Source organism: Glycine soja, chromosome 12 (genome assembly GCF_004193775.1).
Source record: "Glycine soja cultivar W05 chromosome 12, ASM419377v2, whole genome shotgun sequence".
NCBI classification, from domain to species: Eukaryota; Viridiplantae; Streptophyta; class Magnoliopsida; order Fabales; family Fabaceae; genus Glycine; species Glycine soja.
The window spans coordinates 15,408,450-15,429,982 of NC_041013.1; the positions used below are offsets into that span (position 1 = coordinate 15,408,450).

At 32.6% G+C, this 21,533-nt stretch overlaps 1 pseudogene; it reads right to left on the minus strand.

Moving 5' to 3' along the window:
* Positions 1 to 754: 754 nt before the first annotated feature.
* Positions 755 to 14,233, minus strand: LOC114378808 (annotated as a pseudogene).
* Between the last annotated feature and the right edge of the window lie 7,300 nt (positions 14,234 to 21,533).

Below are 21,533 nucleotides of genomic sequence, written 5' to 3' on the forward strand. Positions count from 1 at the left end.
AACCTTCTGAACACCAATGCTCTTGCTCTCAAATAGATAATTTTTTATAAGACAAGGAAAAGAAAAATTTAGAGGAAAAAGAAAGAAAATGATTTTTTCTGCTTGTGTGTTTTTGCTATAGGAGGAGAGAGATATATATAGATATAGACTCCTTATGCAACAACAAAAAATCTGAAAATAAAACTACATGACCATTGAAAACCAACCTGCAAAACAAAACAAACATAACAAACACGTAATAAACTACATTGACCAACTAAAAGTAAAATTTTAAGAAGACACAAATTCTAATTTTACATGACAGATTCTAAAACAAATATTTTATTTTATAAAAATAAAATTAATATAAATAATATATTTTTATAAATTTTAAATTATAAAAAAAAATATCTACTAACATTTTATTTTGAGATTAAGTATGGTGACTTATAGCTATAACGTTTAAACAGTCTTTAATATTACGTTACTTAAGTATGCATTACAGTAGTACAAATCACTCTAGATTACAAGAACATATAGTAATACAGAGCTGAAATTTTCTTGTTGGTGAACGATGATACATTGATCCAATACTTTAATTAACAAATCACAAAAACTTTTCTTTATTTCCCTCTATTCTGAGAAGACTAAAGCTTCTAACCACAAGACCTTACACTTCAATATTCTTAGATTATTATGATTAAACATAAACTAGGAAATAAATGGCCATACATATATATTGTGACTGAATGAGCATGCCTTTTGCTCATATTAATTAATTGACCTTGTGGCAATTAGAACGAATTTGGCCACTTTTCCTTGTTAAGGAGCTAAGGTTTCCCATTTTGACCATGGCACTAGCAAAGTCTGCATAGAAAGCTGAAGGGTCGTTGCTATAGGCAGTGACCCGAGAATCTGTAGAACCACCACTAAATAACTGCTGATCAGAATGTAGAAGTCCCTTTTTGTTGATAAGGTTCTTGAAATAAGCAGTGTCAAATAGAACACTTGTGGTGACACCAAGTGGGGAAAGGTTGATGTCTCCATAGTGCTTGGACAGTTTGACTTGAGTGATGTTGCAAAGTTTGACTCAATGCTGCTTTCGTTGTAAACCCTGCCTCTGAATAGCTGACACCTGGCTTGCCCCCGTTGTATGAGCTCCTATTTATGCATGAAAAATTATTAGATGATACAATATTCATATATGTGATAATATATATTGTTGACATAATATATAATTTTACTTATATTAATGTCATTAATTAATTAGTTAAAGTGAGAGATCCTCTAATATTTACCTGAGAGGGCTACCATTTCCTTGGTGTTAAACCCCTTATTTGAAAAAGAAGATATATGGACACTAAGATCCTTTAGTGGGGATGGGATATCCGTAGTGGCAGAATTTTTACTTGCCTGGTTGAATCTCTTCTGCCTAACCCAACATTCCAGGATGGACCTCCCAACTGAGATACATAAGCCAAAATACAAATCAATTGCTAAAAGTGAATTGTTAGATATAACACTGTTTTATGTAATTTTACCTACTATTTTAAGCTCTTGGAGTAATTAGTTTATGATAGTAGTATTTTTAAACTACTATAACGGCCTTGTGGTCTAAAGTTCTGTCCTTGTTATCCTCATCTTTCTAAATAATAGCTGAAATGATTGTTAGAATCATTTATTCTTCAAGCTCAAATATGTCTTGTTTAAATGAAAGTGTTAAATAGAAAAATCATGTATGTAATACTATTTTTACTTACCAAAATTCTCACATCACACTTTCTAAATAGCAAGAGAAGAGAGAAAAGTGAGATAAGATGTATCGATAATGAGATGAAGAGATAAAAAAAAGTGTTGTAAAAAATTTATAATTGTTCATTTGGTTTATAATATGAGTCAGTGAAACTTCATCAAATTTTATAACGAGACATGTTCTATAATAATAGTGTAACAAGCTAACAAGTATATCTATATATCAATATGTTTATCATTTTGGATTTTATTTGTTCATATTTATTAAGCTTACTGCAACAACGGAATTACGGGCAACAATAGCTAGAATATCTGCAAAAGAAACAACTCCGGGACAAGCAGCCTCCACTTTAGTTTTGATGTCATCAATTACTTCAAAACCTCTCAGAGAATTCACATTTGCACAAGCTGACTTCTCTCAAGTAAAGGTCGAAGTGTCATCTAACAGAACAGATGCATCACATCCCTACAGTACAAGTTTGTTTCCCGTAACATATTAATTACTAATATCCAAAAGTTAAAAATGTAGTTAGTTTAATATGTCTCATTCTTCTAATCTGCATTAAACGCTTAGTTAGCTATATTTTCATGACAACTCGAAGATGTAAAGAAATATTTTTATCTAATCTAAAAGCTTAAGTTAATTTGACAAAACAATGTAGCTAGGAAGGTATGAGAATCTTATTTGGTTAAACTCAACGTGCATATATGCAAGCCAAACCATTTGTAATTTATTTTGTTCCTTGATCATAAACCAAAAATTGAAATGATATCAGAATTATGCCTATGTACTTCTAGTTTTAATTGTGTTAGGCAGATACACCGATGATTCTTATAAGAATATGTTAGGAAGCCACCTATTACTAAGGTGTATATTAGGTAGGACTAAGGAGCACAGAGAATAGGGAGGGCATGGATAAAATTGCAAGAGAAGTAATCAAGGGGAGCTGAGATCTCAAGGAGGGAATGATTAATGTAACAGGTTCGGTGAGGTAATCAAGGGGAACTGGGAGGGAAATTGTTACCTCTGTATGGATATAAAAATGAGAGGGTAGAAGATACAGGGATAAAGAAAAAATAGAGGAGAGTGAGGGAGGATGCAGGGTCTCTCAAATACTGTGCTATCTATTTTCTGTTTCAGTTCCTTGAATTCCTTTGTAAAGCCTCCACACAGGTACTGATTTCAGACTAATATCAGTATCCAAAGAAGAATAACACAGTAGATTCACCATAACTGAATGTGTTTAGGTCCAGTTTGTATCAGAATGTCGAAGGACTCTTTCAGTTCTTCTTTTCTCAAGAAACAAGTCTTTCTTATGACTTATTTCATAATCTGGACTTGAAATTCACTTTGTTTTCCCTAGGCTTTGGCATTTCATTGCTTAAGTGTGATCGTATTTTAAAGCATCATAAGATTTCTGGACCTTTTATTTTTATTCTTACAATTTGGGAACTTCATTATGAGCGAAAGGAACTGGTTGGACTGGTAGATATATAACTAAACGGGGAATTCGATGCTGAGCAGGCTTATTTTCTTTTACTCCTATTTCATTGCTCAAGTGTGGTCCTACTGTACTGACCATATTCTAAGTTACTTCAACAGTACTCAAACGTGGTCATTTGAGACTCTCAATGTAGGAATTAGTCAAAAGAGTAACACTGCTATAAATCAACACAAAACCCCAAATCTTAAAATTTTATCATCTTTTTGATTTACACGGTTTGGCATACCTTTATAATACAAATGTTAGGCTATAATGCATTCATTGTGAGTACTTTAATGCATTGAAATGATGGATTTTGTGTAGAGTTTCAAGCTAAAAGAAAAGGTGCATGCATATTGGAAATTTGATTTTTATCACTAAGGTTTAGGTGGCTTAAATGCAAGTGAAATATTGCATTTTATTAAATGAAGATTATTTGAATGGATGCATTGAAAATTATTTTTGTTTCAACTTCTAAGAAAACTTATTTATTATAGTTGGTGACAATCTTCACTATAAGTAGATAAGAGAATTAGTGGAGAAATGACACATGTAGAGAGAGTGTCTGAGAAGAGAGATTGTGAAACAAAATCACTTTGTTGAGAAAAAAATATCTTTGTCTGAGAGTGTTATCATTTCTTGTGATCATTGAGTGAGGTACTCAGGTTTGTAGTGTGATACAATATTTGGGGTGAGTTACAATCTTATAATCATTTTTGTGACAGTGAAGTATTTTTTGAGACGATTCTGTGGACGTAGGCATGAGGTGTCGAACCACGTTAAATTCTTGTGTTTGTTATTATTTTTCCTACAGTATAATCTTTGTTGTGTTCTCACGATTCTTTGTGGGTGTGGGTAATTTTGTTTGTGGGAGTGTTGATTGCCCAACATTTTGTTTATAGCTTAGTTAATTTTGAGGTATGAAAATTTGTACGACATAATCCTCCACATCCCATTAAAGTGCCTTTTAATTAATCAATATTTTTCACATGTATCTTTCATGGTAGACAATTATGTTTGAACTGGATAAGATCATTATGAACGATAAAACTTTTATTCTAATTATTTAACATATATAGCACACTGGTGTTAACCGTTTGGTAGGTGTATCAAATGTTCAAGTAGTAAAGACTTGGAAGTCCGAGTGTCAATTTTCACAAGGACTTTGTTTTGTACTTGTGTTGCATATTTTTCAATTTATAAGAGAAAAGATGAGATAAGGTAAAAGAAATATTAGTGTAAAAAAACAAGAACTAAAATATTAGATATTAACAAGAGACAAAAGATATAAAAGGGAATTCAATAAGATGAGAATGTTAAGATCTAACATGCCTTATTTGCCTAAGATATGTATTATTTTTTATTTTTCTTTATCAATCAGGTGAATTTATCCTACTCACATCTATTAGATTACTTGCCTCTGATGTCTCACGATGACAAGTGTATTTTACCTATCTATCTCCCAAATGTCTTTGCAAATATTCAATAGATAAAATGCATGAAGTTCTAATTCTATATATTTGCTTTGATGCATGAGCATAATGCAATCACTCTATGTCTAACAATGATTTTATTAAGATATCCCTTCCTAGTTCTATTAGAAATTACCCTCTGTCGAGCGACTAATTCCTAAAACTAATGTATGCAAAATCTTTCTTGTATTCATATTAAGGATTACCCTCTGTCGAGCATCTAGCCCCCAAAATAATGCAAGGATGAATGATACATGAAATTAAAAGTAAGAAATGATAATAGAAAAGAAAATACTTGTTGCATTGATAAATATGAACGTATACAATACATCTTTTGGCTTTTTAGGCCTACCAGACCCTAACTAAGGGTTTAGCCTCATAGCCATAAGGGACCTTACACTTGAAAATGAGTTTAGAAACTGATGGAAGAAAAGGAATGGAAAAAGGTAATAGAAAATGATGAAGGAGAGGAAAAAATTCCCTAAGGGCGAGTTCTCAAGCTTTTGGAGTGCATTAGAGTGCTTTGAGATTCGATGTGTCTTTTTTCCTTGGCTTGACTCTCTTTTTATAGTTGTTGGAGTAGACTTGGGCCTGCGTACTCACACTCTGCTCGTTTAATGTGGGTGCTTGTTTTCGCGCTGAGCGTGTATTGTGCTGGACCTTTTTCAACTTTTTTCTATTTTCTTTAGTTTATAGGCTTTTAATCCATCCTTTTCATATCTGCAAGCCATGAATAGGAAAAACATCAGTTCTTAACAATTAAGCATGAATAATTGTTAAATAATCATTTTTAAGGATATTTTCATTATATTTTTATTATAAAAAACATATCATATTTACCTGTTTTCAACTAGTGACTTCATAGCCAAAGAAGATGAAATAACTTGAACTCTAGTTCATTTTCCACTGCACTTTTTCCTTTTAATCTTTCTCACTGGCACACACATAGCTAGCATCACTTGACCAACAAGATCATCATAATATATTGAGGTTTAGCACTCTTCTCTAACTAAGAGATTCGATGTTGTTTATCATGATGATATGATATAATATCCAAGCAAGAGTTAGGTTGTTGCTCCAATTGTTGGTAAGTTTCTCAATTCACTTTTTTATGTGAAATGTTAGCAATATGCTTGAACAAATTTGGTTGCTTTAATTCCTTTTCTCTAGTTTTTTTTTCCTGTTGGAAACATGTGATTGAATGCTAGTAAAGAAATTAATTTGTTCAACTAGAGAATGAGTAGCTCTTTTCCTTTGATATTATGTTATTTAGTTATATAGAGTAAGGGATTTTGGATCATGATGTTGATAACATTACTACTACTTGACCAATTCCTAGGTAGAAATGGCCAACAAGCATGATAATGTTGATGTTACAAGTGACATAAATAAGTTATTACTAACTTGCTCAAGTCAGTGACTCTCCATGACTCATGAAAAACAAGAGCATCCCTACTTGATAATAATAATAATAATAATAATAATAATAATAATAATAATAATAATAATAACCAACTGTAGATCATCCTTCAGTTAGGCTATCAAATCATCTAAAGAAGAAGTCCCAAAGTCACTGACCATAGATCACTCAGAAGCCCAGTTATCATGGTAACAATTCTCTTACAAATATTATGTTCATTGCAGATATTTAACTTTATTATGTTACAAATATTCAATGCAAATACTATATTCACTTCAATCTGTTACAAATTTGAAATTAGTTGATAAAAGTTGTGTATGGTGTGATTATTTTAATGTATCTCTTCGTTCTATTAATGTTTGTTATTTTATATACAAGCTATGTTCATTATGAGTGAACCTTAGTTCCCCTTTTGAGATTCAATACAATGATTAGTACGAGTAGTTTGAATTAATAGTTGTATTGAATCTTAAATTGTCTGTTTGGATAGTTTGGGAATAGTTATTTTTTATACTAGATTCATACATATAGGTTAAGTATCTTTCTTATATTTGATGAAATTTTGGTATATTGCATTTCACTTTGTTCTCCAAGTGCATACTTGATTGTGGTGGAATTGATGTCACCACTTTAATGTCGTGTACTTGGAGATCAAAGCGAAATGCTGCCAAAATTTCATCAAGTCTAAGAAAAGATACTTAACCTATGCGTATGAATCAAGTATAAAAAAATGTCTTCCTGAATGGGATAAGGTCACACCTTTAATGAAAAAAGTGAGATCTTCATGCATGGAATAACTTTAAGCGACTCACAGAAGAGGAAAGATGGATCAAAGTTGGATGAATGCAAGTCGTATGAGACCTGCGTACAAGAATGTGGTTAAACAGTTCTTGGAATTTTCTTTCGAAAGAAATTAACTCGATGCGGATGAGAAATATTTGTGTCCTTATATTAACTGTTTAAATGGGAGACGACAAGTAGTAGATAACATACGTGAACATCTTCTCTTTGATGTGATTAAAAAGAATTATACAACATTGATATGACATGGTGAATTGACAGACATGCAAAGGGGGTCTTAAATTGAACAAGTTGATGTAGAAATAGGATACCAATTAGAGGACATGATTTGTGATCTTGGACAAGAGTATTTCATGCTACAACAATTAAGACATATACATGCATCATCACTTCAACAATTAGTATTTATAAGTCCTCATGTACATATAATCATTCAAAGATAACATATCATAATCATATTATAATAGTTCATAAAATAAAGTTCATTACATAATAATAATGATAAATCAACTCCATTCATTCCATTTAAAGTTCACATATACCTCAAATGTACCAAAGAAAACTTGATAGATACATACGCTTAAGCCTAGATTTATCTATGGATTAACCTAGATCCATATATGCTTAAGCTTAATCACACTTAAGCTTAGGTTCATCTATTCTTATGCCTAGATTTACCTACGCTTAAGTCTAAAATCCAACAACCATATCTCCTTGACAAACATTTTTGCTTAAGTGAAAATCATCATTGGCTTAAGCATAAACGTTTGCAGAACTTCAAATTTCTTGAGTAAGACCTCAAATGTTTTCTAAATCAAACCCAAATCAAATTACACGTCGTATACCATACATACAAATTATTCCACACCCAAAACAACATTTCAAGCATCAACCACTTATACATAGAATTCAATCAAAGTAAAGCTTCCCTTACCTATCAAACTCAATGAACTTGCTATGAGATGAAGAAAGTAAGGAAATGAGGAGACTTGGGGTCCAAGATGCAAGCTTTCCCTCACTCCTACAATAGTTCTACATCATCCACACCATCCAAACCCCAAAAGCCAACATAAAAACATCAAAACCTTGGAAGAGAAATCTTTTATGAAGCTTTGAAAAGTGTCCATAAAGGAAAACAAAAATGAGGATGAAACGGGAAAGATGAAGGTCTTTTACCTATCAGTCCAAATTCAAAAAACAAAACTCAACAACAAGGTCATTTGTGTTAAGATTTCAAGGTCTCACACTCTCTAATAATGAGTTGTCTTAGAGAGAAGAAGAGAGCGAAATAAAAGTGTTTCATGTTGTGGTTTAGTTTTGGATCAATAAAATTGAGTATATGACTCTTCATTTTCTTTCTATTCACACCTCATCACTTCCTAAGCTTGCCCACTTTGTTCTCATCACTCAATGCCGACTCATTTTAGCCCAAACACTCTAAAACTTCACCTAAATTAAACAAGGTTTTCACATACATAATCATAATCATATATGCAAACTTCACAAACAATTACCTCATAATTAATTAATTAATTATAGGTACTTAAATTTAATTTAATTACTCTTAGAATTTAATTAAACCCACTTAATAAAATATTATGAAAACACATCTTTACAACCTCGTGGTGAATTATGTTTTAAAGGACAATAATTTATTTTCAAATATATGTTAATTCAAATTTTGTAGGTAATCTTGTCCTAAGAAAAACTACTACAGGTTATGTTTGCACTTACAAAAGAAATGGTAAGTTGATTATCCATATTACAAACTATTTTAGTTCTATTAGCTACAAAAGCTAAATATATGAAATCTAATGAAACATGTAATGAAGTTATATGGATTGAAAGATTAATGGAAGAACTTGTGCACAAGAAGCAAAATACTTTTGTGTATTGTGGTAGTTAAAGTATCTTGTACATTATAAGGAATTCATCCTTTCATTATAGAACAAAGCACATAAGTGTTAATTTGTTCGAGAAGTAATAAAAGAAAGGAGAATGAATATGCACACAAGATTTACACGAAAGATAACCTATTAGATGTTATGACAAAGTCAATAAATACAAACAAGTTTAGATATGATGTCAATCCTTTTGTGTCCTATAAAAAATGTAACCAACAAGGAACATGTAAGGTAAAAATTAAGGCCTCATTCAAGGTGATTTCTTGTTTTTAGTTTTGAAATTTTTAAAAATAAAAATTAGTTTTAGTTTCAATTTACTCTTTGTTTTTAGTTTTTAAGAAGATAGTACAAATTGAAGATAAATAAAATGAATCAATGATTTTATCTTATCTCGCTTTACTATAAAATAATGGCAATGACAAAGGTAGTGGGGTGGGAGCGACAACGATGATGGTGGTGTCACTGGCAGTGACGATGGTGGTGGGGGTGGAATAGTGGCGACGAAGATGGTGGTAATGGTGATGGTGATAATAGTATCAATGGAAGATTGATGATTGTGTTTCAAAAAATAGACTAATCAGACTTGTCGAACTGATGGGACCGCGACTTAGAGGTCTAACCGAGTTGAGTTGTCTATCAGATCTATTATGCATTGAACCTAGTGCAATCCGGTACAACTTAACCGGATTTGTAGTTAAACCGATGACCCACTGACCTGGGCCGGGTCACACCCAAAGGAGGAAATGTGTTGGGTCATACAGGTCAATTAAGGTTAGGTATAAAGTTTTAATTTTTTTTAATAAAGACTGGGTCATTTAAGTCAATTAGTAATCCGTTGGTTCGACCATTGACCCAGTGACCCAATGTCTTGACCAGACCAATGACTGGTTCAGATTTTTAAATTATAGGTGGTGGTGGGGCTGAAATAGTTGCAATGGTGGCTACAATGACGATGTAGATGGGTGAATGGTGGCATTGATGACGGTAGTAGTGGTGGAATGATGGTGGTGGCAGCCACAATGATGATTGAGATAACAAAATGGTGATGGCAAAAATGGTGGTGGTGGCGATGGCGGTGCTGATGGTGATGGCAGCGATGTAGTGGTGGTGGAGGCAGAAAATGTGAGGTGTAATGACAATGGCGACTATGGTGATGGTGGTTGTGGTGGAATGGTAATAGTGAAGATGACAATAATGGTGTGGTGGTGGCAGTGACAGTGACAAATAACGAGGACGATGATTGTGGTAGTGGTTATAATGTGTTTTTTAAAAATGAAATTCAATTTTTTTCTTCTTAATTTTGATAATAAATTTAAAATTATTTTGAAATTTAATTAAAAAATAATACAATTCCATTGTAACACAACACATTTTGTTTTAAAAATTAAATTTGAAAATTGAAAATAAAAAACTCAACCAGCAAATGAGACCTAAAGAGGTATATTGAATTATGATTTTAAAAGACTATTTTAGCATACAAAAGTCTTATGGATTTTAAAGATTATGTAGTAATATTATATGACTTTTCATATTTCTTTACAAGATTTTTATGATAATTTGGATTTTAATGGATTTAAATTATAAGAATTTAAAGGATTTGAAAAGACTTTATAGATTTATAAGATTTCAAATAATTTTGTGAATTTTTAAAAACACATTCAAAATTTCAAGAATTAGTGAAAATAATAATAAAAAATGATAAGGTTTGGATAAAAAAAGTAAAGCCAATATAGTGTTTTTAATCTTATAATAGATAAATTGATTCTAATTCTATGTCCTCTTGTACTAACCCTTCTTGTAATAATATTTTCTCATTCTCACTTTTGGATTTGAGCAAAAGAAAAGTCTAACAAAATCTCAAGGGTTTGGATAAGATTGTTTGATAAAATGTTTTGTACTAAAAATTCTGATGAAATCCTTTTTAAAAAAACAATCCATCAAAATTTGTATATTTTTAAATGTCAAAAGACTTTTTTATAAATTATAAAAAATTCTAATTAAATACCACCGAATTTTGTTGCCCTCATTAAAAAATCTTAAAAGTCTTAATTAAAATATCATTTAAAAATCCTGATTAAATATCATAAAAAAAATTATTAAAAATATTTTAAAATTCTTTAAAATCCTATTCAACACACCTCTCAAATTTCTTGAAAGCTCATAAAAGTGACTTTATGTGGGAGATTGCCAGAGATAAAATAGCTTTTGAGACATAAAAGTCAAAAGCACGAATGGTAAATTCGTCTTCTAATTTACTACATTGATCAGTTAAAAGCAAAAAACAAAAACTATATATGGTTTTATAAGGTTGTACATAACAATTGTCTATACTTAAATATGACAATTACTTTTTCTTGCCACATTAATTTATATCGCGACATGTATGATAGGCCTACATTAGGCTGGACCATCTAGTTTAACAACCTTATATTTTTCCAAGGTTTTAATAATGCTAGCTATTGTTTTCAACGTTGTATGTCTTTGCATGCCTTTTAATTTTTTATTTAAAAAATGCCAGCTCTTGTTACAAGAAATAAATGCTAAATACTTTCGAATTTCAAAATATTAAAAAGGATTTTAATTTTTTAGTTGATTTTATTTTAAATATCTAAATATATATAAACAAATTACAGTTTGGGGTTATTTTAATTTATAAAATATTACAACAATAGGTAAGTTTAAAAAAAATACTAATATGGATAAGTTCTTTTTGAAGCACGATTTTGAATTGAAAAGTCCTCGAAATATATATATATATATATATATATATATATATATATATATATATATAAAATAAAAAATCTATATTTTATAGAGATCAAAAGGTTCTTTATTTAAGTCTAAATTTTTTGTTTATATTATTTAAACCTCCATTTCTAAGCCAATTACCTAATGAGACTTTATCAGGCTTCTTTTTTAATAAAACAAAATATATTGAATGCATGTAGAATATAAGGGTACCTCTTTCCAAGTTCTTGAGAGACTTTAGTAGACGTGTAACTTTTTGTTTTCTAACAAGTAAAGACTTAGTTGAGTACGACATATTAGTTATAAATAAAAGAAAAGTTTTCTTTTTCTTTATCTGATGGACTGGGCAACAAGCCCCACACCCAGAAATTATATATTAATGTCCACGAGGAAAGAGTGGAATTTGCATCTCCCTTTAAGGGAACAAAATAAAAGAAGGCAAAGCTGTAAACAAACGAAATTCACACTGTACTGCATGGAGAAAGCAAACTTAATTGGCAAGTGCATCAGTCACTTGGTTTACAATTGAGAAATTTTATAAAAACTAAATAACGAACTAAGCTGCTTGATTTCAAACATCACACCCTGTTTCTTTTCTTCTTTTTTTTTAATCAGAAAAAAAATTATTTACTGGCACAAGATGTGCCAACTTGTTGATCATTGACCATACATGTAACTACCCAGGTTCGATATAGGGCACTTGACTTAACCAATATAGGGCACTTGACTTAACCAACCTGTTGCATAAAGCTTACACTTTCCCTCCCTTACCACTACAAAAAAGAAAAGCATTTTTCCAACGCCCAAAATTCATCGGAAACGTTAACATTCCGTTGCTAAATGTAAATTTCCAACAGATTTGACGGACAAAAATCCGTCAGAAAAATGGCCATAGGAAATTTTAATCGACGGATTTTTTGTTATCCGTTGAAAATTTCCAATAAAAAATCCGTTGGAAAAATTCTGTGGGAAATTTCGGACAGAAAATGTCTGGTTGGAAAATTAATTTTATAAATAATTTATTATTTGAATTGTTTTTGTTTTTTATCATTTATGATTGACAATATTTAGCAATTATGTTATAAATTTTATTATTTATTGTAAAAATATGAATTTAATACATACTTATAATTAAGAAATAGTAAAATTGAGAAATCCAAAGCATAGACAAATAAATCATTAAGTTAAATTGAAAACAAATGTAAAAGATAAACAATACAAGATTTCAATGTCGATTGTAAATAGTAATTTTGTGTTGCTTAATCAGTGATCAAAGTAGTCATCAAGAGAGTGTCTTTGTTGGTCATCATATTTGTGCTGGTCATCTGCATAGTGTTGGTACTAGTCCTGATGCTGTTGGTGAGGTTGTTGTTGTTGATGAATAATGTTCCGCGCTTCAGGAAGTAAGAACTGAAGGACAACTGACTGAAAAACATGCATCTCCCCCTTTGATTGACACAACTCCTCCTTCAGTCGGTTAATCTCTGCAGCATCTTCAGTGTGACAGGAAGATCCTTTTGTATGCTTCATGAAGATGTCATTTCCACATTTGTAAGTATGAGCAAGGTCTCCAGTACCATAAAGGCGTCCTTTATGCTTTGGTCCCGCAGCCACAACCCAACATCGACTCCTAAGTCTTTGTTCTTCAGCAGGGTCTAAAGGAGGGAGTTGTGATTCACCAACACTTGGTGCAACATCAAACCTATTTCAGATGCCCGATTTTTTTTGCCTATGCACACTTGGAACGATACTCAGGTGCATTCCAATATGATAACAAATTGTTCCAAACATGATCTCTAATCCAATATGGCATTTTATTTTCATTTCGGGCATCCCTAAACATCTTAGAAATTATGTGAGAGGCTTTCGAGTTAAAATTTATTTTGATTTCATTCTCTTCCTCAGGTCTCCAGACCAGTTTTCTCTAAAGTATAACAAAGTTATAAAATTGTACACAATTAGAAAATTACGAATTTCACAATTTCAGATAAAATAAAAAAAATCAACATTACTATACATTTCAACCTTTAAACTAATTCATTAACACAAGAATAATTTACCTTAAAATGTTGGAAAAAAGTTCCTGATGATCTTTTGGAATCGCTCCTCATGTAGGCCAAGGCTAACCAAATTGTTGCCTAATGGACAAAGTGACAACCTTTGCCGCAACCTTAGATGGATGAAACCTAAATATAAAAATAATTAATCAAAATAGTAAAATATCATATGATGTATCATATATAATATGATAATTATATAAATTTTGTAATACTTATGCTCCATTGATTAGCGTAACCGTAGGATGATCATTATAACATCTGTAGGCATGTTGACTACAGTCGGGGATGGGGAAGGTGTGAATGTAGGTATCAGGGACAATCCACGTGCATCAACCGATGATGGAGATGGTGTGGATGCAAGTACCAAGGACGGTCCATGTGCATTAACATCAGATGGAGTTAGTCTAGCTTCAATTGGGGGTGGAGATGGTGTAGGTGCAACATCGAGAGGCCTAACTAGCATAGACACAGAAGACGGGGATGGGGTAGATGATGGCAGAATATCTCGAGGCGGTAATAGCCTAACCATATATCGTCTTTTCTTTGCAGTTTTCCCTTTCCCATTGGATTGATGTGACGGGGGTCGGGGAGGGTCAGCACCACCTGATGACATATCTATATATACAAAAAAAATATTATAACATAAACACTCAAACAAAATATTGGGATAAATCAAAATTAGATAACTAACAAACTTCCATATCACAACAAAAATAAAATATACCAACAAAGTTTTGAAGTATTAGAAGAAAACAAACATGTCACTAATAACAAACATTATAACTGACTAACAAACATCAATGTCTAATCCTCTTCAGAGTTATAAACTTCAAAGTCATCTTCTATTTCCCCTTCATTGTCTTGTTCAATATTGTTTGATTCTCCATTCAAATTATTTGATTCTTCTTCACTTGTCAACAAATTAATAGGGTATACTTCTTCAACACCACCTCTTAAATCTTGCAATCCAGAAATACTTTCAACTTCAATGACTTCGTTGACATGTGACATTTCCTCAACTTGGTAAAACACATCATCTTGTACATGATCGAATTCTATGTAACTCATTGGCTTTGTTTTAATTTCAACACACCAACCACGCTTGTCCCTTCTTGTTGCTGGATATGGCACGTAATACAATGTCTTAAATTATGTGCACTAATGAATAGGTCAAATAGATTATAACTTCTATCCATTCAAATTTCGATCGTGCCATATTTAGGATTAACTCTTGTTCCTCTACTCGTTGGATCAAACTAGTGACAATAAAATAATACTACTCGTTTAGGATAGCTTGTAGTATTATACTCTAGCTCATATATATGTTGAATGACCCCATAAAAATCATCCGCGGCTCCTTCTGTAAGGACCTTTACGTGAACCCCACTATTTTTCATTTTCTTCCCAGAAGTCCTTGCTTAAGTATGGAATTTGTACCCATTGACAAAGTATGTGTGCCATTCTTTAACGTAACTCATCAGACCATACGATAAATCCTTTAAGTGTTGGTTTCTCACATTTGTAGGCTCATTTATAACCTACGAATAAAAAAAGTATGAACAATTATATTTTATTTACTATAAAGTAGAAAAATAAAATATACAATAACATACATACATTTTCCTGGAACCAAGTAGGAAAATTTGCATGTAGATTATGAGTAGAGTCATTTGACTGAGGTTGCAAGAATGAACTGTCCAAATATAATGTATCACAAGTCAATATTTGGATTATTATGCAATTGACAACCATTATTATTGAAACTCAAAACGCATACACTGTGAAACTTACTCGAGGTATGGCTTAACTTCGGCATAATTAATCAATACATGAACATGGGCTGAGTCTTTCTCATCATCAGTTAACTAGTGAATCAACTCCTTCCTAGAAGGACGACCTTGCTTGTCAAACACTGATAACATTGATAGACGCTTTTCGGTTTCAATTGCAATTTGATTCCTAATATTGTGCGGTGACAACATAAAGTTGTTGAAATACTGAGAACAAAAATAAGTTGTCACACGATGTATGTAATACGCGCAAATGGATCCTTCAACCCTGGCCTTATTTTTCACTGCTCGTTTAGAATCACCCATGAATCTACAAATTGTAATAAAAACGAAGTCATTTTTTATGAGCATTAAACAAATGAATTTTAAATAAAGTAGAATGATCATTATAGTACCTTTCAAATGGATACATCAATCTATATTGGATTGGTCCATCAAGTCTAGCTTCATATGTCAGATGAATAGGCAGATGTTCCATTGAATAAAAAAAACCAGGGGGAATATTCTCTCCAACTTGCACATAATGAATGGAATATTTTGTTCCATTATACTCAAGTCATCCTCCATAAAAGTTGTCAAACATAAATCTTTGAATAAATGACTTATTTCAATAAGTGGATTTAAGACATGTGGCAACAATGAACTAAAAGCAATAGGAAGTAAACACTCCATGAACACATGACAATCATGACTTTTCACCCCATTCATGGTTCCTTTATCAACATTGGCACATCTTGCCAAGTTAGAATAACCATCTGGCATTTTTAGTTCTTTTATCCATTGACAAACTAACTTTGTTTCGTATGCAGTTAGAGTGTAATTTGCTTTTGTCTTTAACAACTTCCCGTTAGCCCCTAACTTCACCAAGTCTTTGCACCTACAATACAAAGCTAAGTCCATCCTAGCCTTGTCATTGTCTTTTGTCTTACCACTGGCAATCATCACAGTGTTGAATATGTTGTCAAAGAAATTTTTCTTTATGTGCATAACATCAAGATTGTGTCGCAACAAATTATCTTTCCAATAAGGAAGATCCCAAAAGATACTTCTTTTTGTCCAATGATGTCATTCCCCATATACATGTACATTTGGTGGTGGCAAACCAATTTTTGTGACTTTTGGAAAATCTCTAACCTTATGCCAATCTTGTGTAGGTATCAATATACATGGTGGCTCATCCTTTTCTACTTCCCCTTTTTTTAAGGAATTTTTGTTCCTCTTAAATGCATGATTAGTAGGTAAGAACCTACAATGATAGTAAAACCAAGAAGTTTTTCTCACATTTTCTAACTGAAAAACCTTTGTGTCCTCTAGGCAATACAGACATGTCAGTCTACCAAGTGTCCCCCAACCAGATAGCATGCCATAAGCAGGAAAATCATTCATAGTCCACATCAAAGCTGCCCTCATCATGAAATTTTGCTTTCTTGAAACATCATAAGTCAAAGCACCACTCCACAATTTCTTCAGATCATCAATCAAAGGTTGTAAACAAACATCAATACCAACCGTTGGATTAAATGGGCCAGGTATGACACAACTCAAAACATATAAGGTTTAGTCATACACATTTATAGAGGAAGATTGTAAGGGGTAACAATGATTGGCCAATAAGAATAAGGAGAAGAGGATGATTGAATATATGAGTTAAATCCATTTGTGCATAAACCGAGTTGCACATTCCGTGGATCAATAGAAAAATATGCATGTACTTGATCAAAGTGCTTCCAGGCTTCACCATTAGAGGGATGACGTAACATGCCTGAAGATCTTCTATTCTCATAGTGCCATGTCATTTGGCTTGCAGTAAACATTCTTTGCAACCTTGGTATTATAGGAAAATAAAACATCGCCTTAACTAGAACATGTTTTCTATTGCTTGTTCCAATAGTCTTGGCACGATACCCGGGCTTACTACAAAATTTTCATTCAGTTAACGCTTCATCATTGTTATAATACAACATGCAGCCATCCATACAACAGTTAATCCTCTTAGCCTCCAATCCCAACTTCGATACTAACCTCTTCACATCATAATTTTTTTTTGGCAAACCATCTTTTATAGGTGTTGAATCTAAAAGCATTTTTGAAATAAATTCTAAGCATTGGTCGGGAACATTCCAATTGGACTTGCAAGCTAAAAGTTGTGCAGATATTAATAATTTTGAGTTTGTCGCCCCTTCATATAATGGTTCCTTCTCCTCCACCAATAAATTGTAAAACTTTAAGTGTCTTCATTTAGAGGTTATTCCGTATTATTTGAGTTTAGAGTTTCATGTGTTTGAGGTTTCCTGAGAACATCACACACCATATCTTGTATTAACATAAATTCTTCATGTTGACTCGCATGTTCTACCCTAGTTGAAGCATCCATGTAACTGTTGTTCTTATCTAAATCAACATGTGACATGTGTTCACCATGATCAGTCCAAATCTAATAATTAGGCTTGAACCCATTTTTGTAAAGGTGAACATTCACAACTCTATCCTCTAAAATTCGAGTACAATCACATTTAACACAAGGACATCTGATCCCCCCATCATTCTCATAACAATCTTGCTGGCTAGCTTTGCTTACAAACTCTTCAACCCCCTCCACAAAAGACTCTTTCAAACCGCTCCTACCACTATAACATCTATCGTACATCCAATTACGATTCCAAAGAATATTGTTCATATTCTGTATATTAAGAAAAAAAAAATAGGAACATGAATGTTTATTCATACATAATCTTACAGTGATCTCTATTGTTAGTAGCAAGAATTCTTATCATACTTTAGGTGGAAATAAAATGACATACATATAATGTTTGACTTTCTAAATGAACAAAGCATGAAATATAAATAACATAACCACAATAAAAAAATATACTTAATACATTTAGAATACATAATTTCAAGCAACTACGGTAAAAAAACCCTCAGCAATTGATATAAATATTTTTATTATTAAATAATTCCAATATTTTTATTCTAATTTACTAGTATATTTATAGTTGAATCCATTATAACAAATTCATTATCTACATTTTAATTGATATAAATATTTTCTAACAAATCAATAAAATATAAATTCTAATAGAATACTAAGATAAATTTTACATTTTAATTTATTATCTAGGTGTTCTTTTTGTTATCATTGTGTGTTTTTGTTTGTTTCTTCATCATAGTTGTTTTCTATTTTTCTTTCCATTTCTTTACTCAAATTTAATCTTAGCCACACATTTGATCCAATGGTCTCCCTTTTTTTAATTGGAAATTCTTCAATTATTTTGGATGGGAGACGATCCAGATCTAGAGAGGGAGTGGAAGTGTGATAAAGATGTACAATTGCAAATTAAAAAAAAAATAGGGAGTGGGAAGAGACAAAAAGAGGTGCGAATAACAAAGCCCAAACCTCACCCACATCAAAGCCATGTTTACGTGGGTTTTCTTTGAGAATGAAAATTTTAGTAGTTAAATGAGCAAAGTTAAAAAGATGGACTTAGATTCTTTACTGTCCTAACCCGCTATTGCCCCTACAAAAGTGAATCAGTGTTTCATAATTAAATATTTAAATATATAAATATACTTTTTTATATTCCTATTTTTAATAACCGTTAGATTTAAATCTAATGACCAAAATCACTACTGTAGAGGCAGCATAGTTGCACACAATTCATATACTAAAAGATTTCGACTATTATTTGATTCATTTTTGTCACACTCTTTTACTACTTCTTTAAGTTCAAGCTTGAACTTTTTGATAACAGGTGTAATTTTGGTCTTTATCCTTTATGCTTAACCTATCCAAATGCAATATCGTGTCATTTGGGTTTCATTCCAGGAACCAATCCATGTTGGCAACATGAGTTTCTCACTTTAGTCCCTTCGCAAGAAAATCCTTCATCCATACCAAATTTGAGGCTAAGGTTAGTCATGCGGTTTTTTTTAGTTTGCTGAAACAGAGTTTCATGCAGTCATCTTATATCTCTTAAGCAATCACTACTAAAAAAAGCTTTCTACATCACCCTATTAACGTCGATTATAGCTAAAACCGATGTTAACGAAAGCGCGGTGGTATTTTTGTAATTAAATGGAGTTACTTAACATCGGTTTTAGCAAAACCGATGTTAACTACTTCATGTTAACATCGGTTATTTTAAAAACCGATGTTAACATGATGTTAAGACGAATATGGTAACATCGGTTTGGGCAAAACCGATGTTAACTTCATAGAGTTGACATCGGTTTTGAGGAAGCCGATGTTAAGGAGTTGATTTTAACATCGATTTGTTAAAAAACCGATGTAATGTATTTGATGTTAACATCGGTTTTTACAAAACCGATGTTAACTATATTCAGTTAACATCGGTTATCCATAAAAAACCGATGTTGTTATGTTTATAAGTTAATAAAAATTGAGATTTCACAAGCCGCGCGCGCTCGAAAACCTTGCCCTCTCTCTTCTCTTTGTCATCCTTCTGCCTGAAATCGCTCTTCTCTTTCTCCTCCCGCCTGAAATCTGTCGGAAACCGCTTCCTCGACACCCACATTGTCATCGCTCGAACCCACAAAACCGCCTACACTGCCGGAAAACCCATGTTGTCCTCGTTGGAACCATCAGAACCCCCTGCACTGCTGGAAAACCAACATTGTCGTCGCTCGAACCCCACAGAACCCACATTGTCCTCGCTCGAAGAAAACCCTACATACACTGTTGCTACTAGGGTGCTGAAACACTCGTGGGTGCTCAAAGCTCAAAGCTTTCTCCGCGAGATACATAGGTCAAATTCGTGTATGCTAAGTTTCCTTAGGTGTTCATGTTTTATTGATGATAATAATAATACGTCTTCAGTTGCAGTATTGTTGATTGAGGTACGAGGAAAGCTTAAAGTTTCGTGCCATTTTGTTAGATCTCACTGCCATTGTCGCTATTTGGGTTCGAGGTAAGCTTGGTCTCTTTTTCATTTGTAGTTTACTTAGGAAACATGTTGAAGTTTGTCTCTGTTAAATCTATAGACTGCTTGGACCACCAGTAGAGATAACTAGTGATAAGGATCCTGCTTGGCTCACTATCTCATTATTTTGCATTAAGCAAGTTCATAACAAGTTACTGACACTTCTTGCAATTATTTTGGAGTTTGGGGCACTTGTTAGGTATGCCACAAATTTTCCAAATGCCTTCCATATAAATTTGTTTGATATATAACTTTTTTGGCATGTGTTTTATTTTCTATTAAAAATATGAAATATGAATGGTGATTATGCCTACTGCATGGTGAACCTGTAGCTAGTGATGTTCATAGCAATATATTATTTGCATACTTCTTTGGAATGTTTAGTGACTAAGGTCTACGTTTAGTTGCGGTGGTAAGAGTTGCTAGATTTTTTTGTGGTTTTGCTTATTTTTATCATTAGCAAATTGTCTTTAAGATGTTGGCCTCTGGAATTTGATTGCTGGTCATCAATAATCTGGAGGCTGACTTAGTGGAATATACACCACTGGGATCAGCTTTCCAGACCATAATATCCTGCATATGAGGTTGGATTTGTATATCAGTAATTGCTTCCATAAATTCCATAGCTATATGTTGCTCATAATCAAATAGATTCCTTCTCCACTTTAAGCCCCAACACCAATTGCCTTGAGAGAAGCTTCCCATGTTCGAGATGGTACTATTCTGCTGACCACTAATCAAGAACAACTGATTATATTGCTGTTCAAGTTTACAATCATCCCCTAACCATTTATCTTTCCAGAATTTAATTTTTTTCCCCTCCCCCTACCTTCCATACCATCTGCTAATGAATAAGATTGAACTCAGGCTGCTGATATAGCTTTCGGAGGTCCTTCCACCATTGAGAATGCCAAGCTTTGTCCCTTCCATTACTAAGATCTGACCAGCCTCCATATTTTGACATTAGTATTCTGGCCCACAACTGGATTGAATTTAGAAATATCCTTGACCCCAAGGCCCCCATCTTCCTTGGGGAGACATATGACATCCCACTTCACCCAAGGGATTTTCTTATGCCCTTGATCACCCCCCCCCCCACAGAAAGTTCCTTTGCAAGGACACAAGTTTGAGAGCTATTCTTCGTGGGAGCTTGAAAAAAGATAAAATATATATGGGTAGGGCA